Source organism: Schistocerca americana, chromosome 7, assembly GCF_021461395.2.
Source record: "Schistocerca americana isolate TAMUIC-IGC-003095 chromosome 7, iqSchAmer2.1, whole genome shotgun sequence".
Classification (NCBI taxonomy): Eukaryota; Metazoa; Arthropoda; class Insecta; order Orthoptera; family Acrididae; genus Schistocerca; species Schistocerca americana.
In genome coordinates, this window is record NC_060125.1 from 17,313,002 (window position 1) to 17,327,558 (window position 14,557).

Genomic DNA, 14,557 nt, shown 5'->3' on the forward strand with positions numbered 1-14,557 from the left:
GCGGCATTGTGCCTTTTGTATTTAATAACGATGTAATTTCAGTGTTTCATTGTCAATGTGTATGTCTAAGGAATTCATTGAACCTGCAGTAGTGTATCGGATACTAATACTGGTCTCACAGGGAATGCTCTAAGCGCCGACTGCAAGAAGAGTCTCTATTCTTGTACTTATTGCGGCATTGTGCATTTTGTATTCAGTTCCGATGCGATTTCTGTGTTTCTTCGTCAATGCGAAGGTCCGTGGAATACATTGAAACTGCAGTGGTGTATCGGAAACTAATACTGGTCTCACAGGAAAGGATCAAAGCACAGACTCAAAGAAGTCTCACTCATCTTGCTGTTAAGGCAGTATTGTTCCGTTTGTATTTAATTCCGATGTAATTTCAGTGTTTCATCGCCAATGAGTATGTCCAAGGAATACATTGAACCTTGAGTGGTGTATCGGAAACTAATACTGGCCTCACAGGTAATGCTCAAAGCACCGACTGTAAGAAGAGTCTCTATTCTTGTACGTAAGGCGGCATTGTGCCTTTTGTATTTAATTCCGATGCGATATCTGTGTTTCATCGTCAATGTGTATGTCCAAGGAATACATTGAACCTGCAGTGGTGTATCAGAAACTAATACTGGTCTCACAGGGAATGCTCAAAGCACCGAATGTTAGAAGAGTCTCTAATCTTGTACTTAAGGCGGTATTGTGCCTTTTGTATTTAATTCCGATGCGATTTCTGTGTTTCATCGTCAATGTGAAGGTACAAGGAATACATTGAACCTGGAGTGGTGTATCGGAAACTAATTCTGGTCTCACAGGTTATGCTCAAAGCACGGACCGTAAGAAGAGTCTCTATTCTTGTACGTAAGACTTAAGGCGGCATTGTGCCTTTTGTATGTAATTCCGATGTGATTTCTGTGTTTCTTCGGCAATGTGTATGTCTAAGGAATACATTGAACCTGCAGTGGTGTATCGGAAACTAATACTGGCCTCACAGGGAATGCTCAAAGCACCGACTGTAAGAGGGGTCTCTATTCTTGCACTTATGGCGGCATTGTGCCATTTGTAATTAATTCCGATGTAATTTCAGTGTATCATCGTCAATGTGTATGTCTAAGGAATACATTGAACCTGCAGTGGTGTATCGGAAACTAATACTGGTCTCACGGGGAATGCTCAAAGCACCGACTGTAAGAAGAGTCTCTATTCTTGTACTTATTGCGGCATTGTGCCTTTTGTATTTAGCTCCGATTCGATTTCGTGTTTCATCGTCAATGCGAAGGTCCAACGAATACATGGAACCTGCAGTGGTGTATCGGAAACTAATACTGGTCTCACAGTAGAAAGGATCAAAGCACAGACTCTAAGAAGTCTCACTCATCTTGCAGTTAAGGCGGCATTGTTTCTTTTGTATTTCATTCTAATGTAATTTCAGTGTTTCATCGCCAATGAGTATGTCCAAGGAATACATTGAACCTGGAGTGGCGTATCGGAAACTAATACTGGTCTCACAGGTACTGCTCAAAGCACCGACCGTAAGAAGAGTCTCTCCTCTTGTACGTAAGGCGGCATTGTGCCTTTTATATTTAATTCCGATGTGATTTCTGTGTTTCATCGTCAATGTATATGTCCAAGGAATACATTGAATCTGCAGTGGTGTATCGGAAACTAATACTGGTCTCACAGGGAATGCTCAAACACCGACTGTAAGATGAGTCTCTATTCTTGTACTAAAGTCTGCATTGTGCCTTTTGTATTTCATTCCGATATGATTTCTGTTTTCATCGTCAATGCGAAGGTCCAAAGAATACATTGAACCTGCAGTGGTGTATCGGAAACTAATACTGGTCTCACAGGAAAGGATCAAAGCACAGACTCTAAGAAGTCTCACTCATCTTGCAGTTACGGCGGCATTGTTCCTTTTCTATTTAATTCCGATGTAATTTCAGTGTTTCATCGTCAATGAGTATGTCCAAGGAATACATTGAACCTTGAGTGGTGTATCGGAAACTAATACTGGTCTCACAAGTAATGCTCAAAGCCTGACTGTAAGAAGAGTCTCTATTCTTGTACGTAAGGCGGCATTGTGCCTTTTGTATTTATTCCGATGCGATATCTGTGTTTCATCGTCAATGTGTATGTCCAAGGACTACATTGAACCTGCAGTGGTGTATCAGAAACTAATACTGGTCTCACAGGGAATGCTCAAAGCACCGACTGTTAGAAGAGTCTCTATTCTTGTACTTAAGGCGGCATTGTGCCTTTTGTATTTAATTCCGATGCGTTCTCTGTGTTTCATCGTCGATGTGAAGGTACAAGGAATACACTGTACCTGCTGTGGTGTATCGGAAACTAATACTGGTCTCACCGGGAATGCTCAAAGCACCGACTGTAAGAGGAGTCTCTATTCTTGCACCTATGGCGACATTGTGCCATTTGTATTTAATTCCGATGTAATTTCAGTGTTTCATCGTCAATGAGTATGTCCAAGGAATACATTGAACCTGGAGTGGTGTATGGGAAATTAATACTGGTCTCACAGGTAATGCTCAAAGCACCGACCGTAAGAAGAGTCTCTCCTCTTGTACGTAAGGCGGCATTGTGCCTTTTGTATTTAATTCCGATGTGATTTCTGTGTTTCATCGTCAATGTGTATGTCCAAGAAATACATTGAATCTGCAGTGGTGTATCGGAAACCAAAACTGGTCTCACAGGGAATGCTCAAACACCGACTGTAAGGAGAGTCTCTATTCTTGTACTTAAGGCTGCATTGTGCCTTTTGTATTTCATTCCGATATGATTCCTGTTTTTCATCGTCAATGCGAAGGTCCAAAGAATACATTGAACCTGCAGTCGTGTATCGGAAACTAATACTGGTCTCACAGGAAAGGATCAAAGCACAGACTCTAAGAAGTCTCACTCACCTTGCAGTTATATCGGCATTGTTCCTTTTGTATTTAATTCCGATGTAATTTCAGTGTTTCATCGTCAATGAGTATGTCCAGGGAAAACTTTTAAACCTGGAGTGGTGTATCGGAAACTAATACTGGTCTCACAGGGAATGCTCAAAGCACCGACTGTAAGAAGAGTCTGTATTCTTGTACGAAAGGTGGCATTGTGCCTTTTGTATTTAATTCCGATGCGAGTTCTGTGTTTCATCGACAATGTGTATGTCTAAGGAATACATTGTACCTGCAGTGGTGTATCGGAAACTAATACTGGTCTCAGAGGGAATGCTCAAAGCACCGACTGTAAGAGGAGTCTCTATTCTTATACTTATTGCGGCATTGTGCCTTTTGTATTTAGTTCCGATTCGATTTCTGTGTTTCATCGTCAATGCGAAGGTCCAAGGAATACATTGAACCTGCAATGGTGTATCGGAAACTAATACTGGTCTCACAGTAGAAAGGATCAAAGCACAGACTCTAAGAAGTCTCACTCATCTTGCAGTTAAGGCGGCATTGTTCCTTTTGTATTTAATTCCGATGTAATTTCAGTGTTTCATCGTCAATGAGTATGTCCAAGGAATACATTGAACCTGGAGTGGTGTATCGGGAACTAATACTGGTCTCACAGGTAATGCTCAAAGCACCGACCGTAAGAAGAGTCTCTATTGTTGTACGTAAGGCGGCATTGTGCCTTTTGTTTTTAATTAGGATGTGATATCTGTGTCTCATCGTCAATGTGTATGTCCAAGGAATACATTGAATCTGCAGTGGTGTATCGGAAACTAATACTGGTCTCACAGGGAATTCTCAAACACCGACTGTAAGAAGAGTCTCTATTCTTGTACTTAAGGCGGCATTGTGCCTTTTGTATTTCATTCCGATATGATTTCTGTGTTTCATCGTCAATGCGAAGGTCCAAGGAATACATTGAACCTGCAGTGGTGTATCGGAATCTAATACTGGTCTCACAGGAAAGGATCAAAGCACAAACTCTAAGAAGTCTCACTCACCTTGCAGTTATATCGGCATTGTTCCTTTTGTATTTAATTCCGATGTAATTTCTGTGTTTCACCGTCAATGAGTATGTCCAGGGAAAACATTGAACCTGGAGTGGTGTATCGGAAACTAATACTGGTCTCACAGGGAATGCTCAAAGCACCGACTGTAAGAAGAGTCTCTGTTCTTGTACGAAATGCGGCACTGTGATTTTGGATTTAATTCCGATGCGAGTTCTGTGTTTCATCGTCAATGTGTATGTCCAAGGAATGCATTGAACCTGCGGTGGTATATCGGAAACTAATACTGGTCTCACAGGGAATGCTCAAAGCACCGACTGTAAGAAGAGTCTCTATTCTTGTACTTAAGGCGGCATTGTGCCTTTTGCATTTAATTCCAATGCGATTTCTGTGTTTCATCGTCTATGTAAAGGTCCAAGCAATACATTGTACCTGCAGTGGTGTATCGGAAACTAATACTGGTCTCACAGGGAATGCTCAAAGCACCGACTGTAAGAAAATTCTCTACTCTTGCACTTATGGCGGCATTGTTCCTTTTGTATTTAATTCCGATGTAATTTCAGTGTTTCACCGTCAATGAGTATGTCCAGGGAAAACATTGAACCTGGAGTGGTGTATCGGAAACTAATACTGGTCTCACAGGGAATGCTCAAAGCACCGACTGTAAGAAGAGTCTCTGTTCTTGTACGAAATGCGGCACTGTGCCTTTTGTATTTAATTCCGATGCGAGTTCTGTGTTTCATCGTCAATGTGTATGTCCAAGGAATGCATTGAACCTGCGGTGGTATATCGGAAACTAATACTGGTCTCACAGGGAATGCTCAAAGCACCGACTGTAAGAAGAGTCTCTATTCTTGCACTTATGGCGGCATTGTGACTTTTGTAATTAATTCCGATGTAATTTCAGTGTTTCATCGTCAATGTGTATGTCTAAGGAATTCATTGAACCTGCAGTTGTGTATCGGAAACTAATACTGGTCTCACAGGGAATGCTCAAAGCACCGACTGTAAGAAGAGTCTCTATTCTTGTACTTATTGCGGCATTGTGCATATTGTATTTAGTTCCGATGCGACTTCTGTGTTTCATCGTCAATGCGAAGGTCCATGGAATACATTGAACCTGCAGTGGTGTATCGGAAACTAATACTGGTCTCACAGGAAAGGATCAAAGCACAGACTCAAAGAAGTCTCACTCACCTTGCAGTTATATCGGCATTGTTCCTTTTGTATTTAATTCCGATGTAATTTCAGTGTTTCATCGTTAATGAGTATGTCCAGGGAAAACATTGAACCTGGAGTGGTGTATCGGAAACTAATACTGGTCTCACAGGGAATGCTCAAAGCACCGACTGTAAGAAGAGTCTCTATTCTTGTACGAAAGGCGGCATTGTGCCTTTTGTATTTAATTCCGATGCGAGTTCTGTGTTTCATCGTTAATGTGTATGTCCAAGGAATGCATTGAACCTGCGGTGGTGTATCGGAAACTAATACTGGTCTCACAGGGAATGCTCAAAGCACCGACTGTAAGAAGAGTCTCTATTCTTGTACGAAAGGCGGCATTGTGCCTTTTGTATTTAATTCCGATGCGAGTTCTGTGTTTCATCGTCAATGTGTATGTCCAAGGAATGCATTGAACCTGCGGTGGTGTATCGGAAACTAATACTGGTCTCACAGGGAATGCTCAAATCACCGACTATAAGAAGAGTCTCTATTCTTGTACTTAAGGCGGCATTGTGCCTTTTGCATTTAATTCCGATGCGATTTCTGTGTTTCATCGTCTATGTGAAGGTCCAAGGAATACATTGTACCTGCAGTGGTGTATCGGAAACTAATACTGGTCTCACAGGGAATGCTCAAAGCACCCACTGTAAGAAGTGTCTCTATTCTTGCACTTATGGCGGCATTGTGGCTTTTGTATTTAATTCCAATGTAATTTCAGTGTTTCTTCGGCAATGTGTATGTCTAAGGAATACATTGAACCTGCAGTGGTGTATCGGAAACTAATACTGGTCTCACTGGGAAAGCTCAAAGCACCGACTGTAAGGAGAGTCTCTATTCTTGCACTTATGGCGGCATTGTGCCTTTTGTATTTAATTCCGATGTAATTTGAGTGTTTCATCGTCAATATGTATGTCTAAGGAATTCATTGAACCTGCAGTGGTGTATCGGAAACTAATACTGGTCTCACAGGGAATGCTCAAAGCACCGACTGTAAGAAGAGTCTCTATTCTTGTACTTATTGCGGCATTGTGCATTTTGTATTTAGTTCCGATGCGATATCTGTGTTTCATCGTCAATGCGAAGGTCCATGGAATACATTGAACCTGCAGTGGTTTATCGGAAACTAATACTGGTCTCACAGGAAAGGATCAAAGCACAGACTCAAAGAAGTCTCACTCATCTTGCAGTGAAAACGGTATTGTTCCTTTTGTATTTAATTCCGATGTAATTTCAGTGTTTCATCGTCAATGAGTATGTCCAAGGAATACATTGAACCTGGAGTGTGTGATATTCGCTATTTTTGGCTTAATTAAAACAGCAAATTCAGGCAGAAGGCAAATACTTGTTTATAAAGAATGATTAATATATAATAAGGCGTCGCATGGCGACGGTGGAATTTTCTAGATAATGTAATTCGTTGTCTTTGGGCGGCAATATAAACAGAAAAGTACGGATGGATATGCGATCCTTCACTATTTTGTTCGCTGGAGAACAAATGAAGCCTTGAGCGCTAAAAAGACTTTTACTGATTTTCTCGAGTAAGACGGACGCAGATTTGTGGCGGTCTGATCTAATTATTTTTACTAAATAAATAAAAACGTGTTCCGTCTAAGTTTTGAGTGAAGTGTAGGAAGAAGGACTGTTGTAACTTACCGTGACGAAGCACGAGCGACTCAAGAGGACAATGGCTACATAAAAGAGCGCTCAATGGACATGATATGGACATAAAAATCTACCGTCATTGTAGTATTAAGCTTAAGGTACGCTATATATTTTAGTTATAATAAATATTTGTTCTGGGAATACTGAATCATTTAGCAGTGCTCATTTCTATTATCTCCTCAGTATTATTTTCATTTTAATTATGCAATTTGCTAATATTACAGACTCCAAGATCAGCAGTCCAATGTGCGTGTTACATTGATAAAAAGAAAACTGTTTTATCGTCTTCTTGCATCAGCTTTAATATTGAATTTCTCTTTTGTGTGATGTTACGGTTGTTTTTGCGCCCTTAAGATCTTTCTGGTCCCTTAGGAAATTTTTTTTGTCATAACAATAACTTCACAACCGGGTATGATCGTATCTACGATCATGAAGTAATTAGAAAGACGATAACGCAACTTCTTAATCAATAGCACGCTAGTTGTGACTGCCTCAAGCCACACGAAACCGCAAGTAAAACTATTCACATCTCATAATGCAATATTTTATGACAATGGTCAATCCATGATTCTTACGCCAATTGTGATTGATAAAACAGTTAGTTAAATCTCAATTTCCAACTTTCCATTGAATAGCAACATCACTTCTATTTTGTACCATCACACTTGGCGCCCGAACAGGGACTTGACCAAAAATTAGTTCAAATTCTTGGAAAATTTCTATGTGCTTGTGTTAATATATGTTCTGTCGTTTCATGTACACATCATCTCTCTGTGAGAATGCCAGAAAATACGCTGGTCGATAACGCAGTTTAATTATCGAGAGAAAGGAAAAGAAAAGAGATGCGAATTTGCTGAGACAACATAGCGGTAACCAAGCCATCAAAAAGTAAGTCAGAATTTTGCATACGCAGTGTAGTGCTTCAGTAGCAACGTTGCTTTTCCAAGTCGATCCACATCCTTTCTATCTCCTTCCCGCTATAGAAAATCTGCTTTATTTTATCTTTCAAAGTAAAATTCTTCGTAGTCTGATAATAGAAATTATTTCTCCCCATTGTTAGTATACCTGTATTGCATTTTCAACATGGTGGATAGTGTGCGCAATTTGCAGTGAAGAGCATCTTCATTCATTTGTCTGAAACGGTTAGGTTCCATCTTGTCTTCTCGCCAGATAGAGTTTCATTTGTTGCTCACGCGAGAGCGGTGCTCTTAGCGGACTCACCACGTCACTGACAAACGACGAAAGCCTTGCGTAGCACCTGATTTACTGACGAAAATGGCAGATAGTAAACAGAGACAGGTGACAACAGGAGACGGGAGTGAAGACGTTAATAGTATTCCATACCCTTTACGATCGCGAATGGTAGGTTCCCGTGTGGAAACTGAACTAACCATGTCTGTATCAGGGGAAAGTGACCCTGAAGTCCAAACTCGTCCCGCTGCAGCTACAAATGACCTCGGTGCGTTAATGGAAATGCTGAAACAACAGTTTGACGCAGTAAATGAGAATATAAAAACACAAAATGAGACTATAAAAACACAAAATGAGATTGTTAACGCCCGACTAGATGCTGTAAGCGAATCATTAAAAACAGAGCTAGGCACAATCAAAACAGATCTGCATAAAGAAATTACGGCTGAATTAAATACCCATTTGGGTGAGGTGCAAACTAAGATCAGTGATCAAATTCAGAAAATGCAGAAACAGGTGAAAAGTGAAATAGCTGAAGTATCTGGAACATTAAACACAAAAATTCAGGCAGCTACCAAAGAAATAAACTCAGTTAGAAATGCAGTATCTGACATTGAAGGTGTAGTAGAGGATCTGTCGAGGCAGATAGACTCAATCAATATCGAGGAACAGGTTAAGAGCACCGTGAAAGCACACGCGGAGGCATTGTCGGAACACTACAGTGAATGGATAAAGGGTAAAGATATTTTTATCGAAAAGAAGGTCAGGGAGGAGCTTAGGGAGACTGTCAAGGATGTAACTTATGAAATCTTAGCTGCTCCTGGTAAGTCGGGAGACACAGTAGTTTCTGAATTGGGACAGATTCGGAGGACACTTACACGGGATCTTCCCGAGTGGAAGCAGCAAGTAGTGGACGAAGTCAGAATGCTGAGAAACTGGGTAGAAAATCCGCACACACATACGCAAACTATAGGGAACAACTCTTTAGACGTTGACGAATGTCAGTCAACTCCTTATCGTTCACCGCCTGATTACATGCAAAACGACAGTCATGTTGAGTCCCGAGTAGGGAAAATAAATGATCCGCCCACAATTGTGAGTTTAATGCAAGAGGAAAGTGTGATTAAGCATCGCACTTTTCCTGTTTTTCATCCGCAGAAGCGAGAAATACACCCCATCGTGTTCCTAAAGAATTTTTCCGGCATATTTCCCAGGAGCTGGACAGACAGACAGCGTATTCAGTTCGTCACTGGCTTTATTTCTGGTGATGCAGCATTATGGGGAACGGAAATGGTAGACACGTGTAGGAATTATGAAGAGTTTGAGAAAATGTTCTTGGCAAAATTTTGGAGTAATGGGGTACAGCAAAGATTAAGGAAGGAGGTGTATGGTGCGGAAATTTTCAATGAGAAGCATGGAAGTCTCCGGCGATACTTTGAGAAGTATCTAGCAAAAATTAAATTCTGGGATTCTCCGATTTCTTCCAAGGACGTAATTATGATTCTCAAAAGCAAACTCCCTGTGTCTATTAGAGAGAAACTAGTAAATGTGTCCGAAGAAGACACGAATGCATTCCTTTCTGCGCTGGATTCCTTGGATTTAATTAGCGAGGATGTGCGCTCCAAGGTTGGCAGCGGCAAATTCTTCCCTGGCAGCCAGCAGAATGCATCGCACGCGGACAACAATGCGCCCAAGGAGAGAGCGAGCTACTGCGACCGCTGTTACCAACCTGCCAGCGGTTATCAAAACGCAAACGGCAATAACTTTAAAGGGAAGCAGAAAACCAATTACAGTAATCACAGAGATACCACCCAATTTACAACCACCAGGTACAACATCAGTACGGAAACCCACCCTTTAATTCTGCGCCTGAGCAGTATGGAAATTCTCCACAAACGATTGGTAATTTTTCAAATGGGCCAGTGTACAATCAAAGTTATAGGTCGAAATATAGTAAGTGGCATGGGCCAGGCGGAGGCCACCCAGCACATCAGAACAACTTTTCACAGAATAGAGGACCGCGGAACAATTTTCAAATGGCACCAAATGCGAACTTTCCTTCACAAGGAAATGGTTTTGCCGGCAACCAAAAGATCGGGCGACAGCAGCCGTCTCAAGTATTTTATTCACAAGTGAATGCACCCAGTGGATTTTACCCCTGTACACCGGCATTTGTACCACATAACCAGCACCAATATGAAACGGAACAAACACTTAAGGCCATGAATAACAAACAGGTTAAACATCCTGCGGAAAATTAGAGACAGCGCCTCTCAGCCTCAAAGAGGTCGCTGCGAATTTTGAGTGGGGGCACTAAGGAATCCTCTGATTCTGAGTATGTTAATGCGATACGGTACGACCATGAGACCGACTTACGAGATGACCTTGCACCTGACAAAGCTCAAGACATTAACGACATTTATGATGAACAGGTCCAGGCTTCGATTAAGATTTCTATTACTAACATTCCTGTCACAGCCGTTGTTGATACAGGAACAAACATCAATGTCATGTCACCATGTCTCTTCAGACAGGTGTCTTCTGTTTCAAAAGTTTTATCATTGCCGATTCAGGGGTGCTCCATATCGGGAGCGATTGGTCCATTGAAACAGAGAGTTAGTTTACAGACGCAGCTTCAACTGCAGATAAAATCTATTTCGGTTTCCTGCCTCTTGCTTACTGGAAATTTCCTTGTGTGAACTGTTAATAATAAGTATTGTGTTGAACAGCGCACTGATTACATGGTAACGGCTACTACATGTAAACTTTAAGTATTAAATGCTATGTATGGAAAAATTGTTTGTAGTGATGGACATTGAACTGATATTTCTTCAACAAGCTGAAGCAGGAAATAGGGGTTGCACCAATAATTTCAATTTAATTTTAAGTTAGTAATAAGAAAAAAAGTGCTTTCGAGGTGATTGCCCGGAGCTAAATAATATGTAAAGGTGAGAAATGGAGAAGGATGCGTAAATAAGCACTTCTCTCACGGTACAAGAAGATTTATAGATTTATTTTTAGTAATGTAAGTACTTGAAGTTCTGTTGTAAAAGCCCAAATTACCTGCTTAAAAAAAAAAAAAAAAAAAAAGGTACATGGTCAAACAGTCCAGACAGTGGACAGGAGTAGAAGAAATAGCTTAAAGTTCAGTTAAAGCGTGCTGTTAAATGGAAAAACAAGTGGTAACCCACATGTGTTCACGCAAGGAGACAATAAGCTGTAGTAAACTAAGTTAGGTGAAATACAGTACAAATAGAGGCAAACCATGAAGCATCAATAATGTAGCGTAAGTACTCCACGAGGCCATTAATTGCTATGAAAGTAAACTATTTCCCTGCGATCTGTGCCCAATGTAAAGAGTATATGAGGAATGTTAGCTGACGAATTGATTTCAGTAGAATAAAGGTACTAAATAACCACACAGCAAGCCCCCTGTATCATAAATAAGTCCAAGTAAAGATCTTCAGAAATTTGTAGTGTAATCTAGCGACCATTCAATACCCTAATTGAAGGCTAATCTAAAGAACAAGCAATGCAGTGATATTTAAACATAATACTGACTATAACCAGAGTAAGACGTAGAAGTAGCAAAGCATGCTGTAATGAAAGAGGTTGAAATTTATATATGTGCCTATGTTTATTATGATAATTTGATTTACATGAAGATTTTATTGCAAAAATGTCTCCTAAGACACTCCTCTTATGAAATCCATTTTCCTTGTGCCCGTTCCTTTTGATCTTGGTTCATTAACCCACACCAAGGGTCGACTTGTAAAAGGCACATGTGCTTCGGGGCAAAGCAGTGCTTATGAGAAATGAGACACGTAGCGTGATGAACTTCGCTAGCTTTGGTAATGTTTGTTATGGACCGGTTGTGTAAACCCAGTGAACTGTCGGTAATTCCATTCATGCGAAAAATAGTAGACACGCGTTACCCTATTTTTTTTTAACAGAGAACGATTGCTGAGTACATGAAGCGAAGAGGGAGACCTATTGTTATCCAGTCTGCCCTCAAATATAAAAAAAAGATTTGGCAAGCACAAAAAAAAAGATTCAGCGTTAAATGTGTACTCGTTAAGTAGTAGATATGCTGCGTGGCAGTAGAAAATGATCTTGGGTGCACTAAAGAATAAATGCAACGAGTGTTGCGAAACCTGTAGTTTTCATAATGAGGAGATGAGCCCTTAAAAGAAAGTTTGAAAGAATATTTTTAGGTTCACTAGTGAAAGCAAATCTTGAGATATAAAGAGTCCATTCATAAAGCAGTTGTTCACTGGACTTAACAAAAGGAGTGACCATTAATTGTAAATATTAGCTCGTAAGTGATATTTTGTAAATAGTAGAATATAAGTCTTTCTATACCAGTGGAGGAAACGTGCAAAATTGATTGTTTTGTAAATGAACTCTATCGGCGAAGGAACTAAGCACGAATGCTGTGTGAAGATGCACACTAAAGTGCGACGTGCATAATAAAAATAACTGTTCACTGTATACTAGTGGTAGTGTTGTACTGCAAGTGTAAAAAAGGAAGCCAAGGCTACGACAACAGGTGCAACGCAAAGTTCAGTGTTGTTCTAAGTGCAGCGACAGCTAAAATATTCTTCGTCACTTACCTGTGAGCCTCATGGGAGGCAGTTGACAGAGAAGTATGGAGGCAGCTTCAGTGTCCGGCTCCTCCGGTGGAAAACGCGCGCGAGGTGTTTGTAGCGATGCACTCGTGTGATACGAAGTTCACAAAAAAAAAAAAAAAAAGGGAGCAATCGACGACGAGCAGCTCTGTTACAGCCTGAGCGCGAACGGATACTAAGTATTGGAGCTCACGCAACACTGTGCAGCCGCTGTGAGTGGCTGACGTGTGGGTGACGAAACAATCCAAACTTTAAACTGCTAACCGCCATGACTTCAATCGTACATACTGGAGGAAAGACATTTGTACACTTGTGTGACTACATTTTCATATGTAAATTAAGCGATTTTCATGAGTTGAAGTTAAGATGAGTGAGAAGTAAATTGTTAGATTACTGAGACCTTAAAGCCACTAATACCGGCACTCCTGAACACTGCTAAAATGAATTATAAACCTGTCTCTTGATGGACAAAGAAAATGAATGTGCACTATAGGAAGACCCTAAACTCCAGACCAGTCCCGATCCTTAACAAATGTATCCAATAGGTTATAAGTTATACTAATAATTTTCCACTTCTTCTGTTTCATATTGTAAATAAAAACTGGGGAAGCCGCATGAACTCCTGGCACCACAGCGGAAAGGACAGATGTACTGCAAGATGAACGCCGTAGACAGCTAACACAGAAAGTGAAAGCATCATGAAGTGTAGTGCTACGTTATTAAACTGTAATTGAACCACAATGAGTCAACAGATGCTCGAACATTGTCCACTCTAGTTTAGTGAAAATAAGCACTCACTGTACTCATGTATTAGTTGTTAAGCTCAAGAGAAAGTAATTCCTGAATTCTATCCCCTGAAGTGCGAAATGAACGTTCACTTATTGTTATAAGCAAATATGGACCAAACTTAAATATGCACATAAATGTTAATCTTGGTATTATGGAATGAAGTGACTGATGAACAAAGAATGAAAAACTTTATTTTGAAATATGATAAATATCGGATATATGTTTATAAATGTGATTTCAATTTATGTACTTTGTACGCCAGTAACGTTATGTAAATGTCACACCAAAAATCACGAATATCTCATGAGGACATGAGGATCGAGGTAATCCTTCGGCATTCCCTCTCTCCTCATGGGAGGCAATGTGATATTCGCTATTTTTGGCTTAATTAAAACAGCAAATTCAGCCAGAAGGCAAATACTTGTTTATAAAGAATGATTAATATATAATAAGGCGTCGCATGGCGACGGTGAAATTTTCTAGATAATGTAATTCGTCGTCTTTGGGCGGCAATATAAACAGAAAAGTACGGATGGATATGCGATCCTTCACTATTTTGTTCGCTGGAGAACAAATGAAGCCTTGAGCGCTAAAAAGACTTTTACTATTTTTCTCGAGTAAGACGGACGCAGATTTGTGGCGGTCTGATCTAATTATTTTTACTAAATAAATAAAAACGTGTTCCGTCTAAGTTTTGAGTGAAGTGAAGGAAGAAGAACTGTTGTAACTTACCGTGACGAAGCACGAGCGACTCAAGAGGACAATGGCTATATAAAAGAGCGCTCAATGGACATGATATGGACATAAAAATCTACCGTCATTATAGTATTAAGCTTAAGGTACGATATATGTTTTAGTTATAATAAATATTTGTTCTGGGAATACTGAATCATTTAGCAGTGCTCATTTCTATTATCTCATCAGTATTATTTTCATTTTAATTATGCATTTTGCTAATATCACAGACTCCAAGATAAGCAGTCCAATGTGCGTGTTACATTGATAAAAAGAAAACTGTTTTATCGTCTTCTTGCATCAGCTTTAATATTGAATTTCTCTTTTGTGTGATGTTACAGTTGTTTTTGCGCCCTTAAGAACTTTCTGGTCCCTT